A 26,898-nucleotide genomic window follows, 5' to 3' on the forward strand; every position below is an offset into this window, starting at 1 on the left:
TTATGACCCAGTCACTTCCCAAAGGCCTCACCTTGTAACCTCATCACATGGGTGATTAGATTTCAATATGTGGATTTGAGGGGGACACAGCATTCAGATCATAGCACTTTCTTTCAAGACTTTTACACAACAGGTTGCCTCCAGATCACAAGGCTCTTAGCTCTCTTTTGTGCTTGACTACTTTATAACATCCGTTTAGACCTCACTTCCTTCAGGACACCTAGGTTAGACCTTTGCCTGTGTGCTTCCCTAGCACCTTCCACTCCCTTCCCATAGCACCTAACATGCTCTGCTGGGTTTCTCTGAGGTAAGCTCTGTAACAGCAGGGTTCTTGTCTTTCTTGTTCATCCTTGCATCTTCAAAGTCTGCCGCATCACTTGGCCCAGAGCAAGTACTTAATGATCATTTGTTAATGAATTAATAAATAGATTTTTCCATTAATCATGTATGATTTTACAATTTTACAATTACATCTGTGAATTTACAATTCTATGCAATTCTTTGATGCTCTAAGAAATTGAAGTTTTATTTTCTGAAGTTATATATTAGCTTTATTTCCTAAGGAATTTGATTTATCCTTACTTGAAATCATCACTACCCACTGGTTATTATAGCTATGCTGCCATATGGTAAAACACATGAAGCATCTCATATTGCCTTAAGAAAGCTGTTTCACAGTAAAAACTCTTCAGGCCTTTCTCTCAGCACTTTTCGTTTTATGTTGAAATTATTGGTGTTTGTATCTCTCTTACCTGTAAGACATTAGGTGCCTCAAAGGCAGTGACCATGTGTTATTCACCTTTGTATCCTCACAACCTTGTATCTAGTGCAGTGTTGGAAGTCAGAAATGTCTATATAAATGTTTAAGATAGGCCAGAATCCACATCTTGGCTCAAAAACTGCATAACTGCCAACACCTGTCTCTGTACTTACACTCTCAAAGCCTCAGCTTCTAAACCTGTAAAAATGAGGATTCTGCTGTTATAAAAGATCATCTTGCAGGGTTGTTATGAAGTATTACATAAATTATAATGTAAATAAGGAACTCAGCATAGTGACTGAAACATAGGAACTATGAATAAGCTAGGATGGGGATAAATCTAAGTTCCTTTGTGAAGACGTATGGTGTGTCAAAATGTTAATTTTTCACTGTCACAGGCTGGCAAGACACGGTCTTAGATCTAGTAAAATTGTTGCAAAAAGAAATCAACGAGGCAAACTTTCCTATTTTTATATTAAGAATATTTGTTGGGCCCCAGAGAAAGCCAAGTGGCCACCGAGCCGGCAGAGACCCACCGAGCGTCAGCGGAGGGAGCAGCGCCAGGGCGCACGCGGGCACCATGACCCAGACGCCTGCCTTCGACAAGCCCAAAGTAGAACTGCACGTCCACCTAGACAGAGCCATCAAGCCTGAAACCATCTTATACTATGGCAGGAGGAGAGGGATCGCTCTCCCAGCTAACACAGCAGAGGGGCTGCTGAACGTCATTGGCATGGACAAACTACTCACCCTCCCGGACTTCCTGGCCGAGTTTGACTACTACATGCCTGTCACTGCGGGCTGCCGGGAGGCTATCAAAAGGATCGCCTATGAGTTTATAGAGATGAAGGCCAAAGAGGGCGTAGTGTACCTGGAGGTGCGGTACAGTCCGCACCTGCTTGCCAACCCCAAAGTGGAGCCAATGCCCTGGAACCAGGCTGAAGGGGACCTCACCCCAGACGAGGTGGTGGCCCTAGTGGGCCAGGGCCTGCAGGAGCAGGAGCAAGACTTCGGGGTCAAGGCCTGGTCCATCCTGTGCTGCATGCACCACCAGCCCAATTGATCCCCTGACACGGTGGAGCTGTGTAAGAAGTACCAGCAGTAGACCGTGGTGGCCATTGACCTGGCTGGAGATGAGACCATCCCAGGAAGCAGCCTCTTGCCTGGACATGTCCAGGCCTACCAGGAGGCTGTGAAGAGCAGCATTCACTGTACTGTCCATGCTGGGGAGATGGGCTCAGCCGAAGTAGTAAAAGAGGCTGTGGACATACTCAAGATAGAGTGGCTGGGACATGGCTACCACACCCTGGAAGACCAGGCCCTTTATGACAGGCTGAGGCAGGAAAACATGCACTTGGAGATCTGCCCCTGGTCCAGCTACCTCACTGGTGCCTGGAAGCCGGACACAGAGCATGCAGTCGTTCGGCTCAAAAATGACCAAGCTAACTATTCACTCAACACAGATGACCCACTCATCTTCAAGTACACCCTGGACACTGATTACCAGATGACCAAATAGGACATGGGCTTTACTGAAGAGGAGTTTAAGAGACTGAACATCAATGCAGCCAAATCTAGTTTCCTCCCAGAAGATGAGAAGAGGGAGCTTCTCGACCTGCTCTATAAAGCCTATGGGATGCCACCTTCAGTCTTTGCAGGGCAGCACCTCTGAAGATGCCACCCCTCCACGCCTTCGCCCTGTGGAGTCACCCCAACTCTGTGGGGCTGAGCAGCATTTTTACATTTATTCCTTCCAAGAAGACCATGATCTCAATCGTCAGTTACTGATGCTCCTGAAGCCTGTGTGTCCATTTCTGCACACACGTATACCTCGCCATGGCCATATCACTTCTCTGATTATGTGCCCTGGCCAGGGACCAGTGCCCTTGCACATGGGCATGGTTGAATCTGAAACCCTCCTTCTGTGGCAACTTGTACTGAAAATCTGGTGCTCAATAAAGAAGCCCATGGCTGGTGGCATGCAAAAAAAAAAAAAAAAAAAAAAAGGAATATTTGTCTGCAATACAAAACAAAGTGAGAAATTCAATGCAAATAAAATACACTGCAGGAAAATTTATAGAGCTCTCAAATGGATGAGTTGCATAATTTGTCTTATGAATATTCTTAACTAAAAGCAAAATCAATTGGACAAATAACATTCTTAGACTGTGAATCACTGAAAATGATATATACAGTTGGAGAAAAGGACAAGAAAATCATAGCAGGACCTGTTCTTTCCTAATTACAACTCCACAGAGTTGTCTGTCGTGTGCTTGTTTTTCATTAATTTTGTCATTATCCTTCCCTTTTTTTTTGAAATAACAATAAGAAAACACCAAGGAAAAAGGTTCTGTAGTCATAATACGTTTAGGAAAGTCAAGATGTTAAACACTCACATTCTAGGACTGGGAAACAAATTCTGAGGAAAAAGAACTTTACCCTTAAGCCTTAAGCCACAGGTCTCCCAGTGTAACATGTTTCAAGTTGTTGAGACTAAGGTGTTTGGCTGGATTGTTTGCTGTTGTCTGGTTGGGTTCATCTTGAAGTAGTTTCTATTCTTGTACGGGTTTGTCTGACAATTTTCATATCATTTAGTGAGAATTTGTATTTTTTCAATTGTTGCCTATTCCTCTGTAATTATTGTAATTGCATCTTATTTATATAATTTGCGCAAATATATGCAATCATGAAATTAGAAAACGCGGGTGGTGATATGCAGTGTCACAATTGCAGTGGTTAAAGATGTGTGATTTTTTAATCTTTGAAAAAAAATAAAAGCTAAGTAAATATTGTAATTTCAGGGGAAAGCATTTTAGCTGTCTAAAACTGATTGCCCAAAGAAATCAACCAAACATTTTTATTTAGACATAGATAAGAGGTTTCATGTTTTTGACTGTTCTAACTCAGAGATTTGGAAATCTTAGTTTTAAAATATCAGTTTGATGGCTGCTCACTTATAAAGTTTCAATATTAATTTTAAACTATAAAATATTGATCATATGCTTCTAATGATACCTTTTCTGTAGGTTGTTATCAATGTGAGTGTGAATAAGCATCTATTAATACTGTGAATAGGATGCATATGATCAGTATTAACATCTGTATCCACACAGTTGGAGATATTTATGTTGATGTAGATAAAGACACAGACAGTGGTAATTTATATGCCTTTCAAAATCCCAGTGATTATAAAATTCTGCTCCTCTGACTATACATTAGGTAAATGGTATATTTAAATAAGTGGTCAAGGCCAAAAAAAAGAGCATAATTCAAGTTCAGCACCCACTGCAATTGTAGATAATAAAAATGAGGCATTCATCAAGCTAACCCTTTTGCCTCTAGAATTTCATGTGCACTGAGAGAAAAGTCCATTGATCTACATTCAGCTCTTAAAAACTGCACTTTCTATTAGAAGACAGAACATACACTCACTTAGGAAATACTTCAGGCTGATACTGCTAAGATTTTAACACATTTATAAAACTTCCTTGGTGGTAATAATAATCATTTTTTCTATTTGAGAATTTGGAATGTTAACAGAAAACATGTTTTCTACCAAAATAAAGGCAAGATTGATCTAGCCATCTGCATTTTAAAAAAACCTCATTGAAATACTCCTGTAGAATAGATCGCTAACTTTTCCTTGCTTTTGTAGTTCATAGTTTTTAGGGAAAAAGTATCTTTTACCTTTAGACCAAGAAGGGAATCCAAATTTTGATTGAAAGCACTCCTGTACCTGTGTTCTCATACGTGTTTCTGAGACACGAGTTTACAAGTAGGAAGCTGGCACGGATGACATAACTGGGAGGGACGGGACTAAGCCAGCCTCATCCAGCTACATGCAGCTGCTTCACCTTTGTCTCCAAAGGACTCATCCCTTGTTCCACATTTTAAAAGCAACCACACATTTACAAAGAAATTCTCAATCTTCTTGTTTTCTCTTTAATTCTCTTTAAAGGAATGAAAAAAAAAATCTGTATGTCCTATTCAGATGCTATACATTGGTCTTAGGGACCAGAACTGAAAACTCTTATGATCAAAAAATTTTCTCCTCCAGTTGTCATCCTGTTCTAAATTTTACTTTATTTTTTGATGTAGGGATGTTTCTTTAAACATCAAGATTTTAGTTTCCACTAGAAAACTAATGAATTATTAAAGGATGGGAACTTGAAACAATCTTTAGTGCTCAATAAGGAGAAATCACAAGGCTTGAATAAACTGTTCCATATTTCTCTTTTAATGCTCCGTTTAAAATCTACACGGTGTGTCATAAGCCTTAAAAAAAAAAAAGGACTGTGTTTACCAATATGGAATGTGAGGTTTTTGTTTCTTTTTAGGTACTTTTCTTGTAATTAGGATATACCTTGATGTTACCATGGCTATGGCTTCATGTTCCAAACAATGAGTTTTTTCTTATGTTTGGTTAAACCAAATGTTAGTATAATTTCCCTGTAAATAATTCTTTGTTGATAATCAGTGTTAATACCACTAAAAATTGAGTATAAAGATCAACAGAGTACATTGGCAAATGATTAACAGGACAAATGAAAAGAAAAATAGAAATTCTAAATAGAATTGCTATACTTCTCCATAATTTGTTCCTCCTAGAATAACTCCCTCACGGTCAATGAAAAGTCAGGTGGGCAAGGCTATGAGCTCCACTTCCTTCAACTCTACAGGTTTTGATTTGGAAAAGGAAATTTTGACCTCATTATTTCATCCTGCCTTGAACCCAGTTTTTATGCATCTACTTTATTATTGCTCTTTGCATGTACATTAAAACAAATATTTTATTTTGACTTTAACCTAGAATGAGCATTACAGTCATAAGCAATTGACACAAGATAAACCTAAAAGAACTAAAAAAACACATAAGAGTAAGATTCGTGATAGACAAAAACTGACTTGCTGGCAACATTAAGCATTGCTAAACTCAAGCAAGAAAAAATTAGGCTAAACATTGTCAATATTGTCAAAATGTCTATTCATTCATAATCTATTATTGATCTAGGATAACTAATAAATATGTACACTGCGATTCATTTTTTTTTGGAAAACTGAACTCCCAACTTACAATATTCTAGTTGCCTTTGAGTAATGAGGTTATAAATAATTTAAAATTTTGGTGTCTTGTTTTTCTTTAGTAGAAAATTTATTGTCTAGGTATAGTAGTGTATTAGTCAGGGTTCTCCAGGAAATCAAAAACAATAGGCATTATACATAAATGCATATTTATATTTGTATGTGTGTATTTATTATAAAGAATTGGCTTATGTGATTATGAGGCTAAGAAGTCCTAAGATCTACAGTCTCCAGGCTGGAGACCCTGGCAAGCCAGTGGTATAAGTTCTGATACAAAGGCTAGCAGGCTGAAGACCCAGGAAGAGCCAGTTTTTCAGTTTGAGTCCAAAGGCAAGAAAAGACCCATGTCCCAGCTCAACAGTCAGTAGTAGGTGCTCCTTCTTACTGGGCCTTTTGGTGCTATTCGGGTCTTCAACTGATTGGATGGGGCCTACTCACATTAGGGAGCAGAGTAAGCTTTACTCAGTCTTCCAATTCAGATGGTTATCTCATCCAGAAACACCCAGAATAAGGTTTGATAAAATGTCTGGGCACTCCATGGCCAAGTCAATTTGACACATAAGTTAACTGTCACACTAAGTAACATATGAAGAATTATTTTTAAAAAATGTTAATCAGTTCGGTGGAAATTACCATCTTTCTAGAAAATAGAGTTGGAAAAGAGAATGAAGCTGATAATGTGCCTGAAATCTTTTTTCTGGCTTCTATTCCAGTCTGAGAGTGAGGAAAAGAAGAGATCTCTAATGAAAATGCTTCTAATGTGTTGCTCATTTTTACCACAACATCAGTAATAGAAGAGAAAGTCAAAAGAATGAGGCTCCAGACCAGGTTCGGTGACTCACGCCTGTAATCCCAACACTTTGGGAGGTGAGGCAGGCAGATCATGAGGTCAAGAGATTGAGACCATCCTGGCCAATATGGTAAAACCCCGTCTCTACTAAAAATACAAAAATTAGCTGGGCGTGGTGGCACGGGTCTGTAGTCCCAGCTACTCAGGAGGCTGAGGCAGGAGAATCGCTTGAACCCCGGGGGGGCAGAGCTTGCAGTGAGCCGAGATCACACCACTGCACTCCAGCCTAGCGACAGAGTGAGACTTCGTCTCAAAAGAAAAAAAAAAAAAAAAAAAGAATGACACTCCAAGCTGAGCACCTGGACACCAGGCAGTCCTCATCCCTTTCACTGCTTTGGAGTTTGCCAGATTTGGGTACTTTGATCCCTAGGGAATAAGCACTCCTTAGCTGGACAGCAACACAGATAACTCTTAAATGAACTGTGTCTGTTACACACACACAGGCACACATAGAGTTTCAAAGAGGTTTACTGAAATAAAGTGGCCTCCACACTGAAGAACTGTAAGGACTGTGTTCTATCCATTTCCTGTTGACTTCTCCATTTATTTGTATTCATAGGTAAGGTTTGCTAGCACATCATTAAGATACTGTAAAACAGCATTAAAATCTTGCCTTTTAATTTCCTCAGGTAAGCACCTCTCTTCTTGTCTTAGCAATGCCTCAGTTCCCAGGCCTTGGTTATCTTGCTCTGTAATTGTGAGTGAGGAACTTTCTGAACTGGATGACTGCCTCTGATTTTACCCCTTCAAATTCCTCTTCCTTGCAGCTGATTGACTGATCCCTCTGATGAACAAATATGATCATGCCTCCCAATTTAAACAGCTTCCAGGCTGCCTCGATAACGTGAAGACTGAGGGAAAACGCCTCAGCCTGGCTCAGACAGTGCCTCCTGTCTTGGGCTGCTTGGCTCCTGTCCTCCCATTCAGCCTTGTTACTCTCCAGAAGTACCAAGCAGCTTATAGGTTTTCACATGTCCCAAGGAATGTGTGCGCCATTGTTCACACTGTTATTGCTCCTAGATGGCTCCCCCACTCGCTGAAAATCCCCACCTTCTTCCCTTAATGGGTGTCAATTTAGTCTTCAAGGCATGACTCAGGCATATTCCTTTCCCAAAAGTTTTCTCTGACACTCCCTCTATTAAAGGACAAGGTGCCTTTCCTCTGTCTTTCGGAGGAAATTTACCAGTGATCGCACTGAGCATATATCCAATAGTCTCATCTCCTCAGCTATAAAGTCTTTGGTTTTAGAACCTGTATTAATTCATCTTAACATCCCCTGTGCCTAACAGAGTATAAGTGTTGAGTAAATGGGGGCTGAGCTAAGCTAAATTCCGAAGATCAAGCCAAGAGCTCTTAGTTACTTTAAAAATAAAAAAATAAACTTCTGACCTTTCTTCATTATAATCTTGGCAAATCAGAATACCCTTGCCCTAAAATAACTGTAATCAGGGAGTTGACGCTAAGGTGATAATGAGAACTGCAGTATTACTACAGTAATGAATTACTACACTAATGAATCTTTTAGCATTGTACGAAAAATAATAGAAAAGATCCATAACCAGTTTCACAAAGAACTGCTAATAAAAATCAGAGAAAACACTATAAATATGGCATTAAATAAGGTAGAAAGCTGGGCTGAAACTTAAAGATGGAAATATTTGCAGAAAACTAAGGCAGTGAGAAATAATGTCCTGTATCATGTTTTGACGTGTTATATTCATCTTTCTGGTGATGACGTTATTTCACATGTAAATTAGGAAAAAGGGAAAGGGAAGCGTATCCATATCATTCATGTCCAGGGAAGGAAAGTCAAGTATCTTAGAACAGCTTTTCGAGTCAGCTCTACATAGCTGGGCTTTTGAAGTGCTGGTGAATTTTTTTAATCTCACCTTCTACAAAGAAATAACAAAACTTAGAAATGTAAAATTCCAGGCTACTGTCAATTCTGTGACTTTCCATGAATCAGTCTCATTATTCTTTGACATATTAAAAGAAAACAGCCATAAGACTGATAAAACTTGGTGAATTTCAGATGCATATGCCATAGAAACTGTGAAGAAATTTAAATCTTAAAGTACTGATCTTTGGGCTTTTTAAAAAACCTTCCAGTTCAGATATAATGTCTGACACTGAATAATCAACTTATCTACTTTACTAAAAATGGCCAGTACCCCAAACTAACACTGTAAGTATACCCAGTTGGGAATTTTAAATTGTGGTATACTCCGAGTGCTTCATAGAAGTTCCCACGCTTACCTCCTTCTGAAAAGTTTTTTATGCATAGTCACATGCTGTGTACCTGCATTACCTTCTTATACTGGTCACAACGGATTGGATCAGGGAACAGTGGCTGGCCCAAAGTCAGCCTATGGGCTAATCTTATAAGTAGATGTGGCCAATCTGACATTTATACTGGAGAGTAACTGACAAGTCAATCAGATACTCTCTTGATGAGTTTGAATATGGAAACACAAATAATAGAGTAATGCCCAAGTCCCCAAACAGAAAACATATGGTAGAAAGAAGAGTAGTGAGCTCAGGGTGGGTTGCTGTAGTGTAAACCATCATTTAATCATAGTTAAGGCATGGCCATGAGAATAGGAAATAGCCATAATGAATGAGAAGTGAACTGCTAATGGCAGAGAATGTAGACTACCTGCTTGAGAGATTTGGTGAAGGAAAGAATAAAACAATATTTTAGGGAGAATTATGCCTGAGAGACTTTATTTAGGGTAGACTGGTAGTAGGAACAAATTTAGAGTCTAAGGCATAGCTTGAAAATGAAAGGAAAAAGAAAGTTACAAATGTGGCATGGCCCCAGAGGAGAAAAATGAAACCAAACTGGGAAGAGAGAATTTATCCTTGGAAAGAAGGAAAAGCACCCTTTCTCTAACACAGAAAGAATGGAGAAAAGATAGTGGAAGACACTAAGAATTGGAAAGTAAATGAGTGAAAAGGGGCTCTTCTTTTCCTATCTTGGGGATTGATCTTCAGTACAAAGAAAAGTAAGAAATATAAAACAAGAAAACAATGGAGAAAAATCAATGAAACAAAAAACTGATTTTTAAAAACAAGTCAATAAAACTGATGAACCTCTAGTAAGACTCACAAAGTTATAAAACAAGAAGACAGAAATCACCAACAGCAAAAATAAAACAAGGATTTCAATACAAATTCTGCAGTCATTACAAGGATAATGGGAGACTATGAGCAGCTTTACATTCATAAATTTGGAGAAATAGACCAATTCTTTATAAATTACAAACTACCAAGCCTTGGCCAGAATAGTTCTATAACCATTAATGAAACTGAAGTTGCAATTGAAAAACTCCAGAGGTATGCAATGCTAATTCACCATTTGGAAGTCAATAAATCATTAACAGAGTAAAGGAGGAAAACAGGAGTATCTCAATTGACACAGGAAAGCATTTGACAGTATCCAGCACCCATTCATGAAAAAAGCTCTCAGCAAACTAAGAATAAGAAGGGAACCTACTCAACTTGATACAGAACATCTACACAGAAACCCTTACAGCATATATCACACCTAACAGGGTAAGACTGAATACTTCCCTTTAAGATCAGGAACAATGAAAGGACATTTGTGTCATTCTTATTAAGTATGGTACTGGAACTTCCAACCACTAAAATAAGGTAAGAAAAAGAATATAAAAAGCATATGTATTATAAAGGAAGAAATAATGCAAAAAAAAAAAAAAGTAAGTGGACAATCAGGAACAGAGAATGGAGACTTACAGCCATTGGACAGGGTTTGGGACAGTCCATGTGGAAGGTACTTGTTTGTCAACTGGAGATGAATAAAAGGATTACCCACAGCCGGGCACTGTGGCTCACACCTGTAATCCCAGCACTTTGGGAGGCTGAGGCTGGTGGATCACTTGAGGTCAGGAGTTCAAGACCAGCCTGGCCAACATGGTAAAACCCCGTCTCTACTAAAAATACAAAAATTAGCCAGGCATGGTGGCAGTTAGCTGTAATCCCAGCTATTTGGGAGGCTGAGAGAGGAGAATCGCTTGAACCCAGGAGACAGAGATTACAGTGAGCTGAGATTACACCGCAGCACGCCAGCCTGGGAGACAGAGCAAGCAAGACTCCATCTCAAAAACAAACAAACAAATAAACAACAAAAACCAGTTCCATCACTAGTCCCACTGAGGTTAGATCTCATGGATTTGCAGCAGAACAATTAAGTGTATTTGGAAAAGCATGATCTCAAGATATGATGACTTCATATCACATCTCATACCTACTATATAGATATTCACAGAAACTATAAAGTATCAGCTCCAACATCTTAAAAATTAATGGCTATTCCAAAGAAAATATACTGCATGCACTTTCCTGAGCTTTTGCAAATGCATCAAATGAAAGTTCTATTGAAAATATGGTCAAATAAGTACAGCATGACGGTACAAAAATGTGATGCCAAAGAGTAGGAGGGACAGATTTCTGCTGGTTTGTCTTAATCTGTTGAGTGTGTGTGAGTGGGTGAGTGTGTGCATCTATGTAAGTTGAAGTGTGAACAAAGGACTTTTACCTCCAGATAAAGAAGTATTATTTCTATCTACAAAGCTCACAAACCAGATTCTGTTCAGTAGCATTGTTTTCCCATTCCACTAAGCTGTTCCATTCCAATTTCAACTGCGAGACATGAAATGCAGCACACTGAAGAGATACTCTGAAAGTATCTAGAGATCATGCTTCTATTGGGAGAAGATTAATTTGAATTAAGTTTCTGGAGGGCAGGTCCATTTCATGCATCTTAATATCCCCTCCACAGTTACTTTTATGTAAGAATACACAAGTATCTTCTGAGTGACTGGATGAATACACTCCTTTTAATGAGCTCAAACTTTGTGTCTAACATTTATTGGCCTTAATGGAGGATACCAAGGCATTTAATATACTGTTCTTTCCTTAAAATATTCATAACCAGAATTTTTGCCTCTCCCCTTTTCTCTACAATGACAACTTGACGGAAGAATTAGTTCAAATGTGTTTCTTTGTTTCCTCACATACTTTCATATATGTACTGAAGTTCCATCTACACCATATCCTTGGTGCACAACGACTGGAGCATCCACAGTTCTATGAGCTCAAACACCTATGGTTTCAGACCAAGGGCAATTTCTACTAAGGTAACCAAAAGCTTCCAAGAAACCCTGAAGAAATCTGTAATCCTTTGTGTCCAAACGTTCCTGACCTGTACAGACCCATGAGCAGCAATTAGGTTTATTTTTCAGTGTTTTGAAACTAAGGAGAGTAAGTAATTCCAGATGGCCTGGTGTGTTAGTTTGTTTTTGTAATACTATAAAGGAATACCTGAGACTGGATGATTTATAAAGAAAGGAGATTTAAGTGACTCACAGTTCTGCTCACTGCACAGGAAGCGTGAGCTGGTAAGGGCCCCAGGAAGCTTACAATCATGCTGGAAGGCGAAGGGGGAGCCAGCACATCACACGGCAAGAGCAGAAGCAAGAGTAAGGGAGGGGAAAGGTGCTACCTACACTCTTTTAAACAACTAGATGACTCTCATGAACTAACAGAAGAACTCACTCATCACCAAGGGGATGGTGTTAAGCCACTCATGAGGGATCTGCCCCCATGATTCAGTATCTCCCCCCATGATTCAATATCTCCCAGCAGGCCCCACCTCCAGTACTGGAGGTCACATTCCAACATGAGATTTGGAGGGCACAAATACCCAGACCACATCACCTGGTTTTCTTAAAGCAATCTATTTGAATTTGCCAATTCAAAGCCAAAGACACAGTTTATTATTACCATCAGAGTCACTCAATCTTGAAGATGATAGGGCTGACAGGACCAGAGCTGAGTCCATTTTCCTTCCTTTAGTCATCACTGCACTGAAATTAATTCAGATTAAAAAGAGTGAGTTCTTTGCTTTAAAATTTCAAATGACAGAGTCTCTCATGGAAATGCCTTCAGGAGTTTCAAAGCCTCCATCATTAGATGGAGTCATCCAAGGCAAAAATTTGATACTTAATGAAGAGAACAAGCAATAAGAAGATATATGTGTCCTACACGATACATTCCATAATGGATGATATGTTTTAAAAATATGTACACAAATAAAAACCTAGATTCTATTTTTTTCAGGTATTTCATTAATAAATATAAACATTTCTTGCATCTCTTGAACTGTGGGAAATACAAATTTTCTTTTCAAAAAGTCTGTTTTTCAGTTCTCAACTTTAGAGAGGCAATATTTTAAAAGGTAACTAGTGACAAAATTCTCTAGAAGAGATGGCTGGGAACTAAAAGGACATTTTGATCCATAAGCCAGCAACACTGAAACCAGGACTTTCAACCCACATGCAGCTCTTTAGGTACCACATGCAGATTTGACGGGCTCTCTGGTTACAGAAACCTGGCCAAGTTCGCAGAACTCTGACAGCTCCGTGCCTCCCACTCCAGCTGACACACTTGTGGGAAAACTGAGCAAATGGATCTGCCTTGCAGGATCAGAGGAAGTAGGCACCAGCAATTCCATGGCTCTTCTCTTCCTTGTTGTTTTATTTTTCTTGTTATGAAATAAAGCAAAGTCATACAAAATGTATAAAGTACAAAGCAAAGAAAATGTTAAAAAGTAATGAATGCTCTAAAAGAGAAGTGACTTATAATTCCACTATCAAGTGTGTATCACTTTTATCTTTGCATATAAATCTTTTGCAAAAGTTAAAATAGCATGCTTATGTAGAAAATTCAACTATCACCCAGCGGCAACCATTACTAATCTATTGGTAATTACTCCGTCATCTCTTTATTCATACCTACACACACAGGTGTCTCTGTAATTTATGTAGGGGTCACTCTCTATATCATGCCTTGCATCTGGCTCTTTTATTCAGTTGAATTTCAGAGAGATCTTTCTATTATCAAGAAATATGAAAAAAGTATTTTTAATTGTTGCAGAGAATTTCTTCAAATGGATAGATAGATATTCTAGAATGTATGCAGCTAATCCCTCATTTATAAGTATGTAGGTTGTTTCTAGGTTTCTCTTCTCTGAAATGCTTCAGTGAAGCTCCTTGTACATGCATTCTTGTGCTTAACCTAATAGTTCCTTGAGACAAATTTCTAGAAGAGGAATTAGTGGTTCAATTTTGATATGTATTTCAGGACTGCTGAAAGAAAAGTTGTGAGAATGTATGTGCTCACTAGCAATACAGGAAGAGATGGATTCTCCATACCTTTATCAGTATTACTAATATTTCTCTAATTTACTAGGAGAAAATGAAATATTAACCCCGTTTGTTAGGTAAAAATGATGGGCCATTTATACAGGTAATTTTTCATTAATAGTACAATCAAACATCTTTTTGGATATTAATTTACCATTTTATTCTTTTGTGAACTGCTCATTTTTAAATTGTGATTTTTATCTTATTTAAAATTGCTTTGTAAAGGTTTACTTTATATTATACCTATACACTTCATGTCTATCATGTATTGCAAATATTTTCCCAATTTGTTATTTGTCTTTTGATTTATGATGTCCTTTTACTGTACAGAAGTTTTTAAATTATGTATATATTTTAACACCTTCAAATAACACCTAATACATAATTTCATATCTGGCTTTTGCATTTTTAATATTGTATTGCTTTTGTTTTTCCTTGTTATTCAAAGTTCTAAAAAGTATTTTAATGATATATAAAATACATTTTAGGAATGTACCATTATTTTCTTAACATTGGCTATATTTATATTTTTTTCATTTCTCAACATTAATAGTGCTGTATTGGAGGACAGTGAGGCGATGAAGGGAGAGAAAGAGAGAGAGAAGTAGCTGTGATTCAAAACTCTAGTAAGAAGAGACAAAAGCAAAGTGAGACTGTTTCCTTTATCACTATTGGGAAAGGGACAAAGATTTAGCAAAGGCCCGATTTTGATATCTTGAAAAAAATGATGAGAGGCATGTTAAGAAAAAGTAGCCCTAGGGGAAAATAAATAATTCTTTCTTCTGAATGGCAGAGGACTATAACACATTTAATTTGTATGTTTTAGTAGACTTATAATTTTAATTAAGCCTCTGGGTTTTGTCTTTGTGCTTGTCCCTTTTGTTTTAATGGGACATGAGGTCTTTTCTTTTTTTCCTTATCTGTAGGATCCCCAATGACCTCTATTGCGTTTTGTTACTCTTGGCAACAATAAAATGTATCTATTCTCTTTAGGCTTGTCTAATAAGTGGCATTATTGCATTATTCAAGCATTTAAATTTGATTGATGAGTTTATCCATAAGGTTGTTCATAAATCTGTTAAAGTCATTTAGTTTTGATTTTGATATAATTGTGCATGCCATTATTAATGCTGCTTTCCGGAAGAGTAACCATATGTTGTAGAGCCTAATTTCGGGTTCAGAATGGAAAGTGGTGATCTTCTCAATGTGTGATTTATTGGAGGAAAATGGAGCTTGATGGGGACAATCTGGGAGTACATGGTTGGGAGGGAACCCCCAAATAGACCTCATGTTACTTTGCTGTTACTCAACAGTTTGCATTGTGGGACTTCCAGCGCCAGTCAGGGTGAAATATAGTCCCATATTTTACTACCACCTCTATTGTTTCTCTCTATTTTCTCTACTAAGACCAGGAAACAGAACAGAAAGGTCGACAGCTTTATCCTAATCTGAATTGTTTCGAATACTGCGCTTGTATTTTCATCCTTCATTGATTTTTAATGCCATGTGATGTATTATAGCCATATTCATTACGGTGTGCTGCACCAAAATTAGGCTTTTGGAAGTGTGGCTTTTAATAAAAGGAAACACTTGTGATTATTTGGGCCATATCAGTTGTGTCACATGAAGTCCTTAATATACGTAATTCAGTAGGGGTTCTTTTCCCAATTTCATAGCAATAAAGGTAGCATATTGGCTCCATTGCCTTACTTAGGTTTCAGAGTTGTTTTGAAATATTAAGGATTTTGATTTTAGTTTCTATGCCATTTCATTTACATCAGATGAGTGAGTCCACCCCAAAAAATGAGTTGGGTACGTATTTGGACAACTACAATAAGTGAGAAGGGTGCCTTATTTTGCAAATGGGCATGTCTACTCCTGCCTAGCCTCATCATCTGTCAACTTTGCTCTTAAGAATGTGGCTTCTTGCCACCCTCACTCTACTATCCCCACCCTCTGCCCGAAGCTGATTAATCACTCCCAAGGCTGTTTAGGTTCTGTTCCATACCTACACTGTAATGTTAAAGTATCTGTCTCCATTATGTGCATCTTAAATTCAAGATCTGGGCCTGTCATCTGCATTTCCTTCAGGGCTTGGTGCTTACCATAGGCTCCAGCACAAGGTAACATTTAGTGGATTCAATTGAGTGAGCCCAACGTCACCATCTTAACATATTGAGCCATTAATACATGCAATTGATTGTTAAAATACGAAGTCCAGCTTCCTTCAAGCCTTCCTTTCTTTCAAAAATATTTGTTGAATACTTGCTGTTTTGTGAATGCTGTTTTGGCACAGAGAACATAGTGGAGAGATGATAGAAATAACCCCTGGCTTCAGGGAGTTGCAATCTCATGAAAGAATTCATTAGTCTTGTTTCTCCAATTCACATCCTTTCAAGTTTCAGGTTGAGAAAACAAATCAAGTAATTAAACTAATAACTGCAAATAATTAAACTAAAATACTGCATCTGAATGGCCAGGTGCAGTGACTCGCACCTCTGGTCCCAGCATTTTGAGAGGCCAAGGCAGGAGGATGGCTTGAGCCTAGAAGTTGGAGACCAACTGGCCAAGACCATGAGACTTGTCACTATAAAAAAATAAAAAATAGATAGGCACTGTGTTGCATGGCTGTAATCCCATCTACTTGGGCGGCTTAGACAGGAGCCTCCCTTGAGCCAAGGAGTTTGAGGCTGCTGTGAGCTATGATCATGCCACTGCACTCCAGCCTGGGCAATAAAGTGAGACCCCATCTCTAAGAACTAAAAAAAAAAAAAAAAAACCTGCATCTGAAGCTTTGCTACTGGGAGCATGGTGTAGCAGAGATGCATGGTAGAGAGCTATGCTGTGCATTACAGTAGCTGCTAGCCACATGTGGCTATTAACACTGCAATGTGCTAGGTCTGAATTGAGAGGTGCAGTCACTGTAAAATACATAACAGGTCTTGAAGATTTATATATTAAAAACTGTTCATCGTCTCAATAATTTGTAGATTGATTATATGTAGAAATAATATTTTTGTAGTTTGGATTTAATAAGGTATTATTAAAAGTGGGGCCAGGAGTGGGGGCTCACACCTGTAATCTCAGCACTTTGGGAGGTTGAGGTGGAAGAATCACTTGAACCCAGAAGTTCAAGACCAGCTTAGGCAACATAATGATACCTCATCTCTACAAAAAAATAAAAAATAAAATTAAAAAATTAATTACTCCTGGTTCTTTTCATATTTTTGTGGGATTAAAAGATAAATTTTAAAAAATAGATTTAGCTTGTGTTTGTGGCTTGAATTATTTTGCTATTCAAAAGTCCAAGTCTAGAGTGAGACACAGCATAGACTGGAAGCACATTGCTTCACTTCAAATCCTGATCCTTCCCCCTACTCATTTTGTGGTCTTTGGTAATTTATTAAATATGTCTTTTATTATTTGTCTTATCATCTTGTAAAATCAAGATAGTGATAGTACCTAACTCAAAGTATTGTTATGAGGATAGTTTATATATCTAAATTATTTAGAACAGTATCTGGCATAGAGTGCATACTCTTTAAACATTTGTTGAATAAGTAAATAAACCCACTGGTCATGTGCACCTTCACCCCAGTATGTAGAATTATCAAAGAAGTAATGCAGTTTTTAAATGGCAGTTTTGTGAATAACCTGTATTTTTCTAGAAGCAATAGTAGCAATTGTAGACTGACATGGTGAACGTTTTTGATGGTTTATTAATTTAATTCCCTTCTCCCCACTTTCTTCCCACCCCCAGAACAGGTGGAAGGAAAAAAGCAAAACTCAAATAAATTAATTATATTACTCTCTAGTAGACTCTTTGGGAGAGTGATTCTGAAATGGATGGCAAATCCAGAATTTTTTTCTTCGCATTATGGCAGTTTCCTATTACATTATGTAGGTACCTTGAAAGAAATCTAATATATGAAAACTGAAGCTTCTATGTTAGGGAGTGGATTCTTTGGATCCATTGAAGAGCATTGTCACAACTATGCAGACACCTCCATGTATTCATGTATTCATTAACTAGAGAAGAGACACTATGAAGTCAATCAAAATTTAAAATATTTATGAAGCCTATATATAAAGGGAAGATATATTGGTTGTGGCAGAGAGACTCTTAAAATGGCCTCCAATCCTTGTCTCCTGGTGTTCACACCCTTGTGTGGGACATTCCTCTTGCAAGTAGGCAGGACACGTAACTTGCATAACCAGTACAATATGGCAAAGGGAATGGAATGTTCATGATGACACATATGCAATAACATGACATAAGATGGTAGCACCCATCCTTCTGGAGTTTCTCCTTTGCTTGATGGCTTTCAGAAAGTATGAAGCCCTGCTGGGGGACCTGCATAACAAGAGACTTCTGGCAGCTTCTAGTGGCTGAATGTGGCCTCTACCAACAGCCAACAAAACACTGCCAAGAACTAAGTTCTCCTAACAACTGGATTAAACTTATAAGTGAATCCTTCCCCAGTCAAACCTCTGATGAGACCACACCCTGCCAACACCTTCATTTCAGCCTTGTGAGACCCTATCAGAGGACTAGGTATAGTAGTGCCAAACTCCTGGCCCACAATAAATATGTGTTCTTTTAAGCTGCTAGTTTGTGGTATTATTGTTATTCATCAATAAATAACTAATACACTGGCATTTTTACTTGCCCAAATTTAACCTCCAAGCATATTTTATGGCAAAAGAAAGATATATGCATTGAAATTATTGGGTGATTATTCCTTTTTTTACTAGCATCGGAGGGATTTAAGTGTATGATACTTAGCAATAGAATCAGTCACTATATTTATAATATTTCACAGCATTTAAAACCGTATACACACAAAAGAGTTTAGGTTGGCAGATGATAATTCAGTTATTCATATGTTGGTCTGATATGACTGTTGTTAGGAATGTATGAGACACATATATTTGGGTTTCTGAAGACAGATATGAACTGAAGATAATTTTTTCAAGTTATTAGCATTTCCAGATGGTAGTTGGAATACTGAAATGGATTAAGTCACCTGATCATCTGTAGACATTAAAGAAGGCTAAGGAAGAGTCCCCAAAGTAACAACATTTAAGGATCATGCAGAAAAAGAATCAGCAAAAGAAAAAACAAACCAGGAAGGTAAGGAAGATTTAGGAGAGTGATGTCAGAGATGGAAAGAGTTTCAAGATGAAGAGAATACCAAAAAGGAGAAGCAAAAATGAGACCTGAGTTAATTGAATTTAGGAATTAGGAAGTGACTATTGACTTTAGCAAGGTGGAATGGAAGTTGGATTTCAGTGAATCACTAAGTTAGGAATAAAGAAATAGAGGTAAAATATTCACTTAGGTAATAACTAAAGGGAGACATTGAACTAAGGAAAGAGTTGTCCTTAAATGATACAAGAGATGTTTATGTCTGTTGGCCTTGACAAGTTACTAGAAGAGGTTATCATATGGGAAAGGAAAGGAGTAATTGTTAAAGTGAGGTCCGGGGGGATTGAGAAGGAATATGCTGAGTGGCATCATAAAGAATTAGCCTGAGATGGAATAGAATACATCTTTCTCTGACTAGAGGGGAGGAAACTAGCCTACATGGGGAAGTAGATGAGTCACAGGTGTGGGGGATAAGTCAGAGAATGCACATGTCTTCAATTTTTCCCATTTGCTGAGAGTAACTGGGATAGGGTTGAGTAGGGCTTTCGGTAAGTATGTAAGTAGGTAAAACTGCTGATAGCAATTAGAGGGAAAGCTCACTAAACACAAATGAGAGTCTTGCTCAGTAGAAATGAACTTCTAAGAGGCATTGAGAATTTCACCAAATCTGAAAGTAATATCGTTATGAAATCTCCCTTGGAATTAAAGGTGAAGGGATTTTGGTTTATGTCCAGCGAAGTGAGATAACTGAACTTGGGAAGTACCCTGCATCCCCACTTCCAAGCTGTTGCCAAGGCCATCCTTCTTGCATACATGCAGACTATGCTCATGCTTCTTGGCTGACAAACTAGGCTGGTGTTGTATTTTACCTTAGCATAGTTAGAGGAAGAGAAAAATTAGGATTAGGTCTTCAGATTTGAAGTAACAAATTCCATATGTAGGAGATGCTCTTTGCAATGCGGTGTGGCATGCCCATTTTCTTCACTAGAGGGTGTATTGCTGTTTTGCTCTCTTCCTCCTATTGGAAATATATTTTCAGTCACCATCCCTGTTTTCCCCCAATTTAAGTGAAACAGGTGAGAACCATCCCTCATCGTTCTCTCAGACTGGTTCTTTTGGAAACTGCACACATTATAATTCTTAGGGGTAACTTTTTTAAAAGAAGAAACTAAGACCGTAAAACTGGAATTGTCCATTTAATTTCGTAAATGGAATCCTGAAATTTTGTGTCTAGGGAAATGGTCTATAAAAAAGGCATCCTCTATATCTAGATGATCTGTATATGGGTGGAGCTTTGGCAATGGTTACTACAACAGTCAACATTCAGATCTTCTGAAATTATTACAGCAGTTCATTCTTTCACTTAGTGTAATGATCAAATACCTGCTATCTGCCTGGTGCTATTCTAGGCTCCAGATAAGGACCCCTGCTTCACGGAGCTAACATTGTTGTATGCACGCAGTGGGGGAAAGGAACGAGAATGAACCTGAAAATAAACAAATATAATATGTTTAAAAAAAAAGATACATTGAATCATGTTAAGTGATAAGTATGAACAAATTAAAATGAAGAGAGGTGATGGACAAAGGCTGGGAAGAAGAGGCTGGCTTTAGACACCTAAAATCTACAGATTTCAGAATATTTTTGGGTTATGACCAGACAGCTAAACAGTCTGTGGGTACCTTGGCAAGAACATGAACTGCTGTATCCATATTTTTGAAAAGCTTACTCTAAGTCAGGAGAAATAAGTATCTTCTGTGAAGCCGGGAGAAGACACGTATCCTTGACATCAGCTGAGGTCAGTATGGTCAGTCAATTCTTTTCTCTGCCCCCCTCCCCCCTCAAAAAAGCCCAGAAAGCCAGGAAAACAAGAGGGCAGGAGCCTCATAGATGAGGAAAATCATATCTTTAAAACACAGTTTCTTGTTGATAAATAATCCTCTTACTGCATTGGCAACCAGGACTCTCTCCTGCCGCTCCCCCTTTGTCTTACATTCTTAATCAGTTGATTACATACCACTAAAAATACACATAATGCCACTTCCTCCTTTCCTGATCACAGCCACAAACCTCCATTTTCCTTTTTTGTTGTTGTTTAGGCTTTTGGTTCTGAACTTTGTGTTTTTAACTACATTTAGACTCTGGTAAATGGAGGTTTCTGAGGTTACCTTTGAAACATCTTTGAGTGACAGGCTCCCTTTGGCCACACAGAATTTCAAAACTGGAATAAAAAATGTGGATTCAGTTCAAACTCCAGTAGCTTTTTTCAGCTCAGAAATGGAATCTGGCTTTGACTAGCCCCAGGGGATGTAAACAGAACCTTACCTGTAATTAACCTAGGGCTTCTCTTGTTCTCAATGCAAATGGAGTTATAATTGTATTTCTTTTAGTAGAATAGAAAGCCTGTGTTTCAGAGGGGAGCTGGCAGTTGAATAGAGGACAAGTTATCTGTCTAACTGTGACAGCTCTCTCCTATCTCCTTCTAGAAAAGCTGAATGATAATAAAACTGGAGTTGCATTTGATGTAAGACATATGGTAATTACTATAATAATATTATCACCCGGGTTCTGCAGTGGCTTTGTCAGTGAGGTGCAATTTCACATATTGTCTGTGATAAAATCCCCGTTTTTGGTTATTGATAGCCATGCCTTTCTCAGATGCTATAGGTATTTTGTGACAGCTGCGAAGTTCCTGCTTCATATCCAGGTAATTGGGTTGAGAATAAGGCCTGCATGCTAAAACCTGACGATGTGAGAAGCAGTGAAAGCCCAGGGAGTACTGTGAATATTTTGGTAGTTATTAACAGACTAAACGGGAAGCCTTTGCTAGTCAATGCTTCTGAAGCAATCCTAGAGAAAAAGAAAGAAAAGAAAGGCAATCTCCTTTAGAAAGCCTCTGTTGGGTCTTCAACAATGATTTGCAAATTTTGAGCTAATCAATTATATTATGAATCTATAGATAATATTTAAAAGCTATATACAGATTCACAAATTAATTACTTTAACATCATTCTGCTATTGATTGTTTCATAAGTCAAATTTTACTTGGCTTAATTATGGTTTAATAGAAGTTATTTCAGCATAATAAGTATGTGAGCATGTAATAAACATTTTTATTTATTTGTCACAGAAGGAATTGGTCCTATAGTATATTAACCTGAGCTTAGCTGTATATGTTTAATTTCATGGCTGTTTCCAGGGAACCAAATTTTGAAGACACTAACAGCATGTTAAAATGGACTACTATAAATCCTTTTTAGGAAATATGTGGGAAATAAATAATAAATAACGACAGTGTGTCAAAGCAATTTTATTGCTTAGATTAATAAAAGGAAACTAATACAATGTCTGGATAGGGGAAAAAATCAGATTATGGATTTTTTTTTCCTTGTTAATGTTATCCCTTGTGCAGAATTCATTTTTTAAAAATCCCACCAAAGACCCATAAAACAGTGAGCACTATTCCAGAGTTATTACTTAGGCACCAATAATCAGTAGTGGCAATATTCAGTGAGTATGGCAGAGCATACTCTTGTTGAATCAAATAGATATGTATATGTAAAGGTACAGACTGACAAGTTAATTCTGCTATGAAGTGCTAAATAACAAGAAATAATGTTATTAATTTGGGGATAAAATTGGTGTTTTACTGATTTGTTGTCATGATTTAAATTCTTGGTTAATTCCTTTTTTCCTTGTAAAGGGGAAAATGCCCAGTTTTTGAATAATTGAACTGCAAAGTTAGCACAAAAGCTGAAGACCTTTGGCCCTAGCTTTTATAGAAAAACATTTGAGATTTCTATAAAAAACCTATAGCAATGTGGTAATTTAAATCATTTTAATGCAATTCAATTCAAGGCTTACAATTATTAAACGCTTGCAAAGTCCAGACACTTTCTAGCCCTTGGGATACAGCAATGAACAAAATTAAATTCTACTTCCATGAGCTTACTCTGATTAGGTATGGCTTCTGTGCCAGATTATGTGTATAATACAATATCTCAGGTATACTTGCTAATCACACCAGATGAAGTTGAGATTCTGAGCGGCCATTTGTTAGTAAGAGAAAGAACCAAGAATTAGCTCCTGTTTGATTCCCCAAGCACTCTGAACCCTAGTGTAGCACAAAGATTATCTTCTGCAGAAGTAAAAATATTCTGGATTTCCCAAGAGAAGTTTGCTAACAAAACAGGCAATAGATACCTCTAATTGGGTGGCACAGTTTGCACACATTTGGTAACTCACTGTATTATTTCCTTCTCCAAATTGTTCTTTGACTATTTTCCAGGGGTCTTAGCATTTTTACATTCATTTGAAGCTCATTGTATAATTAAGATATTATGCCTTTTTCATGTATACCATAACTAGTGTTCCCACCTATGATTTTCTTTATTTTGTTGGTACATACCTTTTTAAAGCAAATGTCTGATTTATTGTCTTTAATTTGGAGCAACAGACTTATCTTCAGATGGAAGTAAAAACTCAACTTGTAGCTTATTTGGTTGTTCATAGTCTAAAATGTAGTAAGAAAAAGGTACACCCCGAGAATACTGGCCAGTGTGAATGAGCCTTTCTTCTTGGAGAAAAGATCACAGGTCAGTTTCACAGAAGAGCATTCTTTCTTTGAGATTTTATACACATGTGCTACTGAAATCTGAAGGAGAAGAAATATTTTCTACGGCGTAGTTCCCTTTGTAGGGTCAACCCTTAATTTACAGAACATTATTATAAGATAATTCAATAGTGTTTGTGAGGTTGTCCAAAGGGAATAAATTTTATAATCACTTATCTTTTGAAATTTCATTAATTGTTGAGCTACTGATAATGAAATTTAGATACTAAAGATTTTTTCTAAGGCAGAGGTTATGTGGTCATGTGGTGGAAAGAGCATTGGACTTTGGACTTTGTACCAGAGGTTGTGGGTTTTCACCTAAAAATGAGGTGATCATACTAAGACTGAAAAGACAATTCAAGTCAGGAGACTGGAAGACAAGCAGGGTGTGTGCGTGTGTGTGTGTGTGTGTGTGTGTGTGTGTGTGTGTGTGTGTGAAAGGGGAGCTATAAGAGACATATTTTGGACATATTCCTCAGAGATGCCATGTTGAGATGTTTTGTAGATAACTGAATATCATCTACTTCTCCAGAGGGTGGTACGGCCTAGAGAATATAGGTCTGTTAACAACATAACAGCACTAATAGAAGCCAAAGAGAAAAACAGATGACTTGGGGAGAAGGTGTGAAATGCAAGCCCTAAACTGACTTTGCAAGTGGTTTTTATTATTTTCCTTGTTGTTTCTTTTGGTTTTTGATGTTTGAACATACATCTTTTCTCAAAGACAAAAGTTTTGCAAAATCACACAATATAGGATATACTAAGTCCAATAAATAATAGGACTTGGGGGAAAATTGGGATGTGACAGATCACTCAAAACTCATAGATGTGTAACCATAACACTAACAGAAATAACAATAACCTTATTAAATTATCAGCATCGTCAGAAAGCATGTTAACTTCCTAATGAATTTTTTAGAAGAAAAATATTTGACAACTTGCTGGAAGATGGAGTAAGGAAGGGTTGAGGCCTCTGAGTTATAGAGGGAAGAGCAGAGGCAAACACTCAAGGCACTTCCAAGTCAGAATACACACACACACAAAGGAAGGATGGAAAATAAATGCAGTCAGCTGGCTAGTGCACTTTGTGCTCAGCTGCTGTTACTTGTTGGAGCAAGATGTTAGGACATTGAGAAAAAGCACTGTGAACCTGTACCTCACACTGATGTTAGCCTCATTGTTACCAGAGGAGCACATGGAAGAAACACATTTTTCTTTTCCTCTGACCTGCCTGGCCAAGTAATATTCATAATTCATTACTTTCAGTAAGGCCAAGAGAACAGAACTTTCTGTATTCCAATCTATTTGCCATGAGATCCACCGTGCCCTATTGTCTTATATCCCCTCATCTCCTATCCATTTCACACACGTATGTTTCCTGTCTTTTTTCTGTTGGATTTAGTTTGCACGCCCTTGTGTAGAGAAGAAAAGAACTTAGAGGAAAAGGTTGCATTTAAGGGCAGGCTCTAAGAACTGATCATTAGAGAGGTAGAAAGAGCATCGAGAAGAAAATGTTAGACTGGAAACAAAAGGAGGAGAGAATTTCAGAGTAGAGTTGTGAGTATAAGATCCTGCAGAGAGGTCCATTGAGATTATGGTGTCTCTCCAGTAAGACAGCACTGATACCTTTGGTAAGAAAAGTTTTTGCATGGTGTGGTGAAGGCAGAGCCAGGCTGCCATACCAGGGAAAGGGAGCAGCAAAGAGTGAAGAAAGGAATGTGCTCCACTCTTTCAAGAAGTTTGATGTGGAAAGAAAAGAAAAAGGAGGACTGGCTGCTTTTTAGGGAGACATGCTGAAAGAGTTTTCTTTGTACGGCAAGGAACACTTAAATGTATCATTTGTAGATGGAAGAGAAGTAGCTACTGGGGAAGAAAAGGGAAATGATTGAAGATGAGAGAGCAAGAGTAAGAGAAGAGACTAAATAGAACAACTCTCCAGGGAGCTTATTTCCATTACATAATTCACTCTAGAAACGTGGGCTCATCTTCGTTGCATTTCTAGCTCCTTCTGACTGGAAGTGTGATTTCTAGCAACATATTTATAGAATCTCCTCTTCCCCCCTTCAAACACTTTTCAATAAATGCTCCATGTGGTTCATTTGTAGAGCTATCTCTACTGTAGTAGTTTCTACCAGAAGTCATCTGCAGATAATGCAATTCACCAAGTCGGCAGGAGGGTTGAATCCCTGGAACAACTAGGAATTTTTGCAGGCTATTTCTGCTGTGACACAGCCCTGAAGTGGCTAGCAGATATTCAGCCTGAGTGGACCCCCTTTATCACTGATCTATTGCCTGCCTAATTGTGCTTAACATTCCAAACATTATTAATTTTTAATGATTTACATTTAATTATCTGCATTACTTAAGCATTCGAATTCCACAGCAAATGTTCTCAATGAAATAGTTACTAAAGAGTCAAACCTCTTGGATTCCACAGAATTAAATGTTTTCAGTTTGCAGCAAACCTTTCCTCCAGGAGGCATGCTTTGCACTGTAGTGTTCTGGAGGTGGCTGCAGTCTGGGTGGTCATGGCTTCAGCCTTACCAATCCTTTTCACCTCAGAGACACTGTCAACTGTAATGGGATGGATTGCTCTGCTTGGCATTAGCATTAGCAGGTTGAGTGCCGTTGGGACACTCATGCCATCTCTCTTCTCATTTCTCTTCTGTTAGGTTCAGAAAATGCATTAACAACGAGCCAGTTCTGGTGATAGGAAAGCGAAACAGCATTATCGTGGTCAAAAGGCAGAGGCATGATGAAAACTAATAATAGCTCCTACAAGAGATGATTACTCACAGCTGATCAGCCAGAAAGCTTTTCCAGAGCAAAATCTGGACTCACTGTCAATGAAAATGCTGTTTCCAGAACAGAGGCCAAGGAAACAGGATTATTCACACCAGCATTCTTGACATAAATATTCTACACCTCCATTATCCTTTGTACAGAACGAGGGGGCCCATGGTCAACAAAATGTGAATTGGTTTCAGTTCATTTTCTAGGAGTGGAGATGGACGGAGTTGTGCTGATGTACCTATGCTCACTAATGGTACATCTCCCTTGTCACCAACTACAAAATCACTGGGAGGGTTGATGATGTGATCTGTACGCATATAGTGGTTAAGCCTGAGGGATATACATTGGACCTTCCTTCATCCCACAACTATTTACTGATCACCTGCTCATGCCCGGCACTGTGCTAGGCACCTGAGAGACGGAACA

At 38.1% G+C, this 26,898-nt stretch overlaps 1 protein-coding gene and 1 pseudogene across 2 annotated transcripts in view; both read left to right on the plus strand.

Annotated features, from left to right (window-relative positions):
* The window catches only part of ST6GALNAC5 (ST6 (alpha-N-acetyl-neuraminyl-2,3-beta-galactosyl-1,3)-N-acetylgalactosaminide alpha-2,6-sialyltransferase 5), a 189,341-nt gene that overhangs the window by 38,314 nt on the left and 124,129 nt on the right, over positions 1 to 26,898 (plus strand). The window lies entirely within an intron of this gene.
* On the plus strand, positions 1,257 to 2,759 carry LOC105519708 (annotated as a pseudogene). The gene has a single exon (XR_001003017.1). The product of XR_001003017.1 is annotated as an adenosine deaminase pseudogene (transcript).

The sequence above is a fragment of the Colobus angolensis genome, unplaced genomic scaffold (genome assembly GCF_000951035.1).
Source record: "Colobus angolensis palliatus isolate OR3802 unplaced genomic scaffold, Cang.pa_1.0 Scaffold359, whole genome shotgun sequence".
NCBI classification, from domain to species: Eukaryota; Metazoa; Chordata; class Mammalia; order Primates; family Cercopithecidae; genus Colobus; species Colobus angolensis.